We start from the raw sequence: 10,139 nt of genomic DNA, 5'->3' as shown, positions 1-10,139 counted from the left end.
TAAAAGTATGTATTTAAGTTATGCATACATACAAAATTTCAGTCAGTTCAACTGCACATAATAATCGATCAAAGTCCAAATGCCACCATCTCTATACACTAAAGACAATTAATGTATTGGTCATTAAATTATAGCATATTTCCATAAATTATGTGGTTTAACGTATTTGTCATGACATCCTAAATTTTATACTACTACATAATAATAATAATGGAAACTTTAAGTCTCAACATAAAAAAGTACTACAAGTTCGCACATCTCAATGAACCTTAGATTTTTTTATTTTGACTTGCAGTAGCAGTACTCAGTATAATTACACCAGCCTTCATAGTTATAACTAAACAAAATACATGCTTCTAATGCCAACTTTATTTGAGAAAGTACAGGAAAGAGAGTGATGGGTTTATGGGCTCAGTTGCTGGTTTCAGATCATATTCATGGCAACATGACACTGACTATGTGAATTACAGCCTCCAGTACAGTCAAAGGGACCCGGTTAATGCAGTGATGCGAACCACTTTTCACATTTGACACTCACTTTTTACAGAATGTAGTGAAAAAACAAATGTTGTACAAAACATTAAAATCTTGAATTAAAACATTCAAGAATACAGAACTACTGTTGTAGGTAACAACATAAGATAAAGGTTTTTGCATAACACAATGCATTTAAACAAGTATAAATATGTGTCTAACATTTCTAACCAATCAAACTGCTTAAAATGAACACAGTCAGTTCACCTGTCAGTGAACAGCAAAGACCAATGTGGTATCTGGATGTATGGATCTTTGGTTCCACATATTTTTGACACTTTTCTCCATAGACAGTACACAACTACAGTTTGCAGGCATTATATTTTACTTGTTTGTAGAAAAACAGTCAACACAACATCATGAAAAGGCTTGCTCAGTGGCTGAAGGAGGTGGCACATCAGGCATGGCAAAGTGGGGGATGTAAAAAACCCTGAAATCTGCTGGCAGTTGGAGCGTTGGCAGACCGGACCGAGTTTCGATGCTTGAATCTTTTAGTCTTTATTTTTGGTCCCCACTATTTAAAACTGATTTTCCTCTCAGGCAAATTCGGTAGCTAACTTTTATAAACTACCCAGCGAGACTCTGTTGACATATTTGGCAGGTGTCGCAGACTATAGGTTAAACGGTTATCTGAAAGGTGGTAGTGCTGAGGGCTCAAGCTCGAGCAGATCTTTTCAAAACTACCAGGAGAGAATCTGCTGATATATTTGGCAGCTGTCGCATACTTCGGAAGAAGACACACTAAGTGGAGGCAACTCGTTTAGTGTACGAGTCAACGTTAACTAACAGTAACGTTATCATCACAAAACCGTCATCTCAAAGGTGGTAGCTGAGGGGTCGAGATGACAGAAAAGCTGGAACAGATTCTGTCACAGCCTGACATTGAAGTTATTCAGCAGGTATGATTAAAGTTAACGTTAGCATTACTTTGCCCGGCTACAAGGGAACTTTTTGACACGGCTGCTGTAAATACGCTAGCTGATGTTTGTTAAGTTTTGGTTAGCTAACTGTAATACCACTGGTACTGATATTTAACACACTGGGTTCTCATATTAGCTGTTTACTGCCTGAATAGTTGGTACCTTAAATAAAATTCAGGCTTCGGTTCAGAGTCAAACATTTAGTAAACAATTAAACAAATAAAAGTAAACTGCAATAAATTACAGGTAGTAATAAAATACACTACTAACTCTTTTACGCTACGTCCCCACCTACACGGGTATTTATGAAAACGAGGCTGTTTCTATGTGTTTAGGCCTTTCGTCCACACATAAACAGCGTTTCGAATCACTGAAAATAGAGATTTTTTAAAACTCAGCTTTTGTGTTTACGTTTGGACGAGGAATACAGAGTTCGTCACGCAACGTCAAAGGTGTGTGCCTTTTTTCACGTCACGCTGTGCGCCAATTGTTGTTTACATGAGATGAATTTAATAATAATAATACATTTTATTTATGAGCGCCTTTCAAGTCACCCAAGGACACTTTACAATAGGATAAAACACATAGTAAAACAATGGCAGAATAAGAACAATAAAACAAAAGCACAAGACAAAATTAACAAACAGTGGATTCACAGTGAATATGCAGATTTGAACAGATGAGTTTTGAGTTGGGATTTAAACTGGGGGAGAACCAATATTTCTTATTTCTGAGGGCAGAGAGCTCCACAGCCTGGGAGCAGAGCAGCTGAAAGCTCTGCTTCCCATGGTGGTGAGGTGGAAGGAAGGTACAGCAAGCTGGATAGAAGAAGAAGATCGAAGTGAACGGGCAGAACAAGTTGTGGTTAACAGGTCAGAAAGGTAGAGAGGAGCGAGGTTAAGAATGGCCTTGAAGGTGAGCAGAAGAAGTTTGAATATTATCCGGAATTTCACAGGGAGCCAGTGAAGTTCCTGAAGAACAGCAGCAGAGTTCTGAACCAGTTGAAGCTTATGGAGGGATTTTTGGGGGAGACCATGCAGAAGAGAGTTGCAGCAGTCAATACGGGAGGTAACAAGACTGTGGACAAGAATGGACGTAGACTGGGTGGAAAGAGAAGGAAGCAATCTGTTAATGTTACGTAGATGGAAGTAGGCAGAACGGGTGAGGTTATTGATGTGAGATTTATAGGAAAGCGAACTGTCTAGGATGACACCAAGGCTCTTAACCTGAGGAGAAGGGAAAACTGTGGAGTTATTGATGGTGAGTGAGAAAAGGTTCGCCTTCAAAAGGTTGGATTTGGTGCCAATAAGGAGGATCTCAGTTTTATCCTCATTGAGCTTTAGAAAATTAGAGGTAAACCAGGATTTTAACTCGGATAGACATTCTGTAAGGGAAGAAGGTGGGAGGGAGGAATCAGGTTTGCAAGAGAGATATAACTGGGTGTCATCAGCAAAACAGTGAAACTGAAGATCAATCAATCAATCAATCAATCAATCAATCAATCAATCAATCAATCAATCAATCAATCAATCAATCAATCAATCAATCTTTATTTATAAAGCACTTTTCATACAGAGAAAATGTAGCACAAAGTGCTTTACATAGTTAAAAGCAGCCCACCCCACCCTCCAACTCACTCCCCACACTCTCAATACACATATATCCCCCCACCCACACACACATACACACACGCGCACACTTAAAGAGTAAAAATTGGGCTGGGCTCGCATGAGCCAAGTGAGGAAACACTATAACAGGGAGCCGTCTGCACCGGGAGCCGGTCACAGACCGCAGCCTCCAGGCTGGGCACACAGCAGGAGGGAGGCAAAGGAGCCCCCCAGCCAGTCTGAGAGGACCCCAGAGACCCAGCAGCCACGGTCAATAACAGCCCCGGTGCAGAGAGCGCCCTCCGAGGAAACACTGGAGATATGACGCAATACAATATATATAGGGTAAAATGATAAAATAAATAAGAACAGGATACAATATAAATATAAATAGAATAAGAAGATTAAAAAACGAATAAGAATAAAATCAAACAAATATTAGGTAAATCCTAAATTAATAATAGAATAACAGGATAGAATAAATAAGCATTAAATAAATAAACGCTAAGTAAAAGCTAAATTAAAAAGGTGGGTCTTGAGCCTGTTCTTAAAAACATGTACGTTCTCTGCGGCCCTGAGCTCCTCCGGCAGGCTGTTCCACAGACGAGGACCATACCACTGAAAAGCTGCCTCTCCGTGAGTATGTGTCCTGACTTTAGGGACAATCAAAAGGCCAGTACCAGAGGACCTCAGGGTCCGCGAGGGTTCGTATGGTAAAAGCAGATCTGAGCGATAAGAAGGCCCAAGACCATTAAGACATTTAAAAACCAATAAAAGAACTTTAAAATCGATCCTGAAACACACGGGGAGCCAGTGCAGCGATTCTAAAACCGGTGTAATGTGGGCCCGCCCTCTGGTCTTCGTCAGCACACGAGCTGCCGAGTTTTGCAAGAGTTTGCGGAAAATGGTACCTAGAGGGAGGATGTATATTATCAAGAGAAGAGGGCCTAAAACTGAGCCTTGAGGTACACCAGAGGTGACGGGGAATAGACGAGAGCGGAATGATCTTAGTTGAATAAACTGGGAACGGTCGAGGAGATATGATTGAAACCAGGCGAGGGGTGTGTCAGAGATGCCGAGAGAGGAAAGTCTGCTTAGAAGTACAGAGTGAGAAATGGTGTTGAAGGCTGAGCTCAGATCTAAAAGGACGAGAATGGTGAGAAGACCAGAGTCAGCTCCGATTAGAAGATCGTTAGTGACTTTAAGTAGAGCAGTTTCTGTACTGTGACATGAGCGAAAACCAGATTGAAATCTCTCGTAGATGTTATTATTAACCAGGTGTACATGAAGTTGAGCTGCAGCCACTTTTTCGAGTATCTTAGAAATGAAGGGTAGATTGGAAATCGGATGGAGGTTGTTAAAATTTCTACAGTGGCGGATAGAGACAAAATACTGTCAAATATGGTCACCCTAATATTTCAGTTCAAAGTGGGTATAATGTTCCAGGACATAAAATCTATATGTAACTTTCTATCTCTGTTTAGAAACTTTTTCGACCCGGGGTAGTTTTGATACAGTGCAGACAATGCACTGCCTAATTCAGCATGCTGGTATCCTGTATTACCCTGGTGGTTGTCCTCGGTGGGATTCTCGTTGCACACTTTGTGCTGAGCTTGACAAAACCCATGGCTCCAAACACTCCCCTGCAAACATCCTCATGGGGAAACTGGGGAGAAAAGAAAGAGAGAATACCGCCCCCCCCCCCCCCCCCCCCCCCCAAAACAAAGCATCAAAACTACAGCTTACTGGGTGGGGCTGCCAGACATACAGACATAACAGGTTCAACGACTGACCCTGACATTATGGCGGAACCAACAAGGTTTGACCCCTAAAAAGGGACACTGTAATGCCAGTCCTCGAGGCCAAATAGTAAACTATTCCTGCTGTCCATTATTGCCTTGGTCAGTAGCAGGTATTCTGAGGTTAGAGGAAACACCAAAAAAGGTCTCTAGAGGGGGTTAAGGTCACAAACCTCTTGTTATGAAAAGACCAATGAACCACCATATCACTTCCATATCACAAAAGAACAAGTGTGTTAAACTAAGATATTTTTGTCAGAGCATTATCAACATATCCTTTGAAAAAGTAAAGTATTAATAAAATGCTACAGGCACAACACCTAGCAGGAAAACATTTATTTTAAGGAAAGGGTTTTTAATGTTTATTACACACATTGGGTTTTGGTGTGAGTACTTGGAAGAAGATGAACTACGTGTGTGCATGTATGTGAGCCTTACCCAGCCACATCATGGATATCTGTCTCTTTGTCATCTTCCAAAAAATCCTCTGTATTTTTTTCCTCATTGTTGTCGTCATCGTCATCACCGTCCAGCAGAACAAACGTCTTGTCCTCCTCAAGCTGTTTCTGAAAACAATAAAATAGGAGGTGGGAAATTAAAATACTTGTTTTAACTGGGAATATTTCAAACACAAGCGCTACAGCAATAATTTCTACCATGATGCCTTCACTGGACTTCAGGGACCAGTAGGCAAGTAAAGTGTCTTGCCCAAGGACACAACGACCGAGACTGTTCAAGCCGGGGCTCGAACCGGCAACCTTCCGATTACAAGGCGAACGCCCAACTCTTGAGCCACGATCGCCCCTGAAGACCACAACAACACAATACAGCGGCTTGCAAAAGTATTCGGCCCCCTTGAACTTTCCCACATTTTGTCACATTACAGCCACAAACATGAATCAGTTTTATTGGAATTCCAGGTGAAAGACCAACACAAAGTGGTGCACACGTGAGAAGTGGAACGAAAATCAGACATGATTCCAAACATTTGTTACAAATAAATAACTGCAAAGTGGGGTGTGCATAATTATTCAGCCCCTTTGGTCTGAGTGCAGTCAGTTGCCCATAGACGTTGCCTGATGAGTGCTAATGACTAAACAGAGTGCACCTGTGTGCATCTAATGTCAGTACAAATACAGCTGCTCTGTGACGCCTCAGAGGTTGTCTAAGAGAATATTGGGAGCAACAACACCATGAAGTCCAAAGAACACACCAGACAGGTCAGGGATAAAGTTATTGAGAAATTTAAAGCAGGCTTAGGCTACAAAAAGATTTCCCAAGCCTTGAACATCCACGGAGCACTGTTCAAGCCATCACTCAGAAATGGAAGGAGTATGGCACAACTGTAAACCTAAACTCAAAGGCCGAACAAGGAGAGCGCTGATCAGAAATGCAGCCAAGAGGCCCATGGTGACTCTGGACGAGCTGCAGAGATCTACAGCTCAGGTGGGGTAATCTGTCCATTCCCCCACCTGAGCTGTGGGGGAATGGACAGAGGGGGGAATGCAACACAGAGCTGCTAATTAGCGCTTAGTAACAGACTAATAAAAAAACAGAAACTCTACAATTAGCTCATTTAAAAGCTTTCTTCTAATAATAAAATTGTTTCCTTCTCTGTGTTTCATTAGCTTTTGCTGATATCTTTCTGTCAATTACTTTAAAGCACCTTGAGTCGATGTAGTCAGATGTTTTTTTCCCAAAGGGTTCACAAAAAGCTTGAGAACCGACACCGAGGAGAGCAACAGAAAACCTCATTTAGGAGCTAAACTCTAGATTAACTAAACTCAGATTAAAGTTAGCTCACTGAATGTCTCTTCCCTTTTCTTACGTCCTTAACAAATGCCCTACCAACTTTTCAAAGAGGTTAGGAATTGGAGATCATAGGTACTTTTGGCATGCACTCCTGGTCTCCACCACTACTCCTCACCAGACTGTTATCCTGATGATCTGGTTGTAGCGCAGAGCTTTTACATACCTGATTTCTCAGTGTTGATTAGCTACGTATCTTTGTGGGAGGTTAGGTTGCACTGTGGCTAAGTTGGTTAAAGTGCCAGCCTAGAAAGCAATATAGTAAGCAGGAGGTCCTGGGCTCAAATCCCAGTAGTTCCTAAAAGATAGTAGATGCTGTCTGTCTGTTCTTAGTTGTCAGGTCATTGTACAGAAAAATGATGGGACTTCTTTAAGGGATAACTCCTGTTAGTGTTAAAAAAGCAGCCTTTTGCTTTTAGAACTGAAGAAGCCTCTTGGATGAGAGGTCTCATTGTTTCTTTTATTTGTTCACTCTGTATAATGAGAGCAGGTCATTTCTTCACAGGTAGGACTGTAAGAATCAGAACACTATATTGCTCACCAAACTGAATGTAACAGAGCTCTTAACTGAGAATTCATTTGTTTGAATTATTTTTTTCTTGTATTTTGGAAACTTCTTCTCACATTTGACCCTAAATAAGGTGATCAGTGAACAGCAGCTGCCGGTAACATAGGTAAAACACTGATGAGACCTGGATCAATTGCTAACTAAACAAGGACTGCATAAATTTTCATAGAGTTAACTAAGGACCACATGGTCTCCTATGGAATTTGAAAGCAGGCCCCCTCTCACCCAAAGCCAGAATCAAATCTCTAAACCAAACTGACAGACCTGTGTCACCAAGACAGAAGCAGACTCCGGGTGGACAGGTGGAGCACTCTCAGCTCAGTTTTTATTCAATGAAAACTGCTTCAGCAGCAGTTTAATAATTTGTAATAGCTCCAATAATAATAATAACAACAACAAATTGCATTATTTCTGCAAATATTGGTTTTGAAACATCCTTAAAAAAGACAGAAAAGTTTTGCTTTAATGTTCCCAGTGTAAGCATTCACACTTTGATGTAATAGCCTCAAGAAGTGTTTCAAATTCATGGATATCAAAGGATTGAACAGTGAATGTTTAAGTTTATTTATAAGACCTTAAGTTCAAAATTACATCAAATCACACAAGACAAAGGAAAGAAAAAAACAACAACCAAACAAACCCCACAAAGCTTAGTCAGTCCAAATCAAAAGTACAGGAGAAATGCAAGAGTCTGAAGAAGATCTTCTGTGTTCGTTAGACAGGGCAACAGAGAGTCCACAGAGTCCAGAAGAGTTTCTACAGCACTACAGGTGCATCAGCACAAAAACCCACAGACGCAAGAAGTTTCTTCCCAAAGGCTATAACCACCCTGAACTCACACATGCACCGATAACACATTTCCCTCTATGAACCACCACTGTGCAATACCATATTCTATGTGCAATAACCCAACTGTATATACATAACACTATTTATTACATATTTACTTTTTTTTTAACACCAGTTTGTATATTTGTACATTTTATTTAATTTCTCTCTGTTAATACTGTTCATATGTATATAGTGCTGCAGAACTGCCAATGAGGTTAGGGAGCAGCCTAGCACTGCAATTAAACTATCTATCTTTACTCTTAAGCCATAAATCAGGTTATATATGTTAAACATATTTAACATATAATATAAGTTGTAATCTGGCATTTCATTGGCCCATCAAGCGTCCAATATCTCTGCTTCCATGTCCTTAACCAAGCATCTCTGCTGTGGTGCTGTAAGTGTACAACGTGTAGTAAACTGGCTGATTAGGTAATAATAATGATAATAAAAGTCACTATGAGCAAGGGGCTGATCCAGATGGGAGAAAGACTGTTTAACAAAATTCCTGATAAGTTCCTGATTTGTAAATGTTGAAATAAATGAGCAGAGGGGAGCATAAATTTGATTGCTGCTGAGCAAATGAAGCAAACAATTGTCGATGTAGACGTGCTTAATAGTGTGAAGACCTAAATCTGACCAATGCTTATACACGGGGTCCATCAAGCCAAGTGAAAGAGAAAGGTTTTAAGTTACGGGGGTAAAAAAATGATAGGTCTGGAAGGCACAGAGCATCCCTAACTTGCTTTAAGATCCTGACTGAGTGACCAAGGACAAAATCTTTACTCTGAAGTTTGGTAGGTACGGTAGGTTTAGAAAACAGAATAGCATCAAGCGATGTACTAAAAATGGATTCAGGTATGTGCGCCTCTATAAAAGGCCAGGAAGGACCGCATCCCTTCTGAACCGCAGGAACAGCTGAAGTATTATTCCAGAAAACCCACGTTCTGGCATTGCAAGCCCAATAAGATTCCTGAAAACTGGGAGGCCTAATCCGCCCTCTGAGGTGGGTTTCTGTAACTGTGCCTTTACAATTCTACGTGGTTTATGTGCCCAGGTGAAAGGCATCTCAACTGAACAGTCTGCATGCATTAGCTAAATGTTAGTGTTTTATGTTCTATGATTATTTGTAAAAACATAAACAAACAAAAACACATTACAGGCATTGTAGGACAAAAGTATTGTTTTCAGTCCTCGTGTATTTTTGATAGTGTATTTGTGAAAAACTAATATCAAATGTCAACTCTTAGCCTATATACAAGGGCAAATTATTGTTTTAGCTGTTTGCATTGCAGCCAATTGTACAACTGGGAATTTTGTACAATGGGATTCACAGGAAGTGGAACTGTGCTGGTAAATTGGCTTTGACATGATGCCGATGACAAAACAGTTCTGCTCACAGTCACCAGCACCATCACCAAAAATGATTTAAACCATCAAAATGAACAAAGATACGGTTTGCAGTGTCAACCCTTTTTATTCAAACAGACCAAACAGGGGCTACACCTTCACTCAGCTTCAAAAGGAAACATCGCACTCACAAAGCTTTTAGTGCTGGCAAGCATTTCCAACAAATCACATGTTGTTTAAATTATACACCGAATATCGAAGACAAAACCTTCAGAGAGTTTCAGTCAAAGATATCGTTAGATCAGAATCAGAGAGACTTTATTGATCCCAGAGGGATATCATACAGAGCTCAACACATTTATTAGACCTGTCATAAATTTGAGCCAGGAGAGGCTACAGGATGTAGGAAGAGGCTACTTCAACATCCTGTAGCCTCTTCCTTTTACAGACAGAGCAAGAGAAAACGTAATGTGACTTTGGTTGTTTTAAAATTAACATTTTGTATTTGTACAGTACAACATGGACTCTGGCTTCATTAGTCCAATACATGTGCTTTATATAACCTCAATATTCTGACCAATCAGCTCCCTTCACACGTGTAGTTCAGTTGGTTCAGACCAAGAAAAAACATGACACACTGTTGCCTGGTAGCACTGGTCCCCACTGAGATATAATGAGAGATATACGACAGAAATGTCTGACACCATGATGGAAAGGCAAC

General features: G+C 40.5%; 1 long non-coding RNA gene across 2 annotated transcripts; it reads right to left on the bottom strand.

Moving 5' to 3' along the window:
• Positions 1 to 259: 259 nt before the first annotated feature.
• On the bottom strand, positions 260 to 4,756 carry LOC145421447 (uncharacterized). Of its 2 annotated transcripts, none has more exons than XR_013902801.1 (2): positions 4,626 to 4,756; positions 260 to 4,200 (listed from the first exon to the last, which is right to left on the bottom strand). It is a non-coding gene; the product is annotated as an uncharacterized LOC145421447 (long non-coding RNA). The 2 variants fall into 2 exon arrangements; XR_013902800.1 differs by having other exon boundaries at positions 260 to 2,554; positions 4,626 to 4,748.
• Between the last annotated feature and the right edge of the window lie 5,383 nt (positions 4,757 to 10,139).

The sequence above is a fragment of the Astatotilapia calliptera genome, chromosome 17, assembly GCF_964374335.1.
Source record: "Astatotilapia calliptera chromosome 17, fAstCal68.1, whole genome shotgun sequence".
In the NCBI taxonomy this organism is placed as follows: domain Eukaryota; kingdom Metazoa; phylum Chordata; class Actinopteri; order Cichliformes; family Cichlidae; genus Astatotilapia; species Astatotilapia calliptera.
The sequence above is the reverse complement of the archived record's forward strand: the minus strand, read 5'-3'. Positions and strand labels throughout refer to the sequence as shown.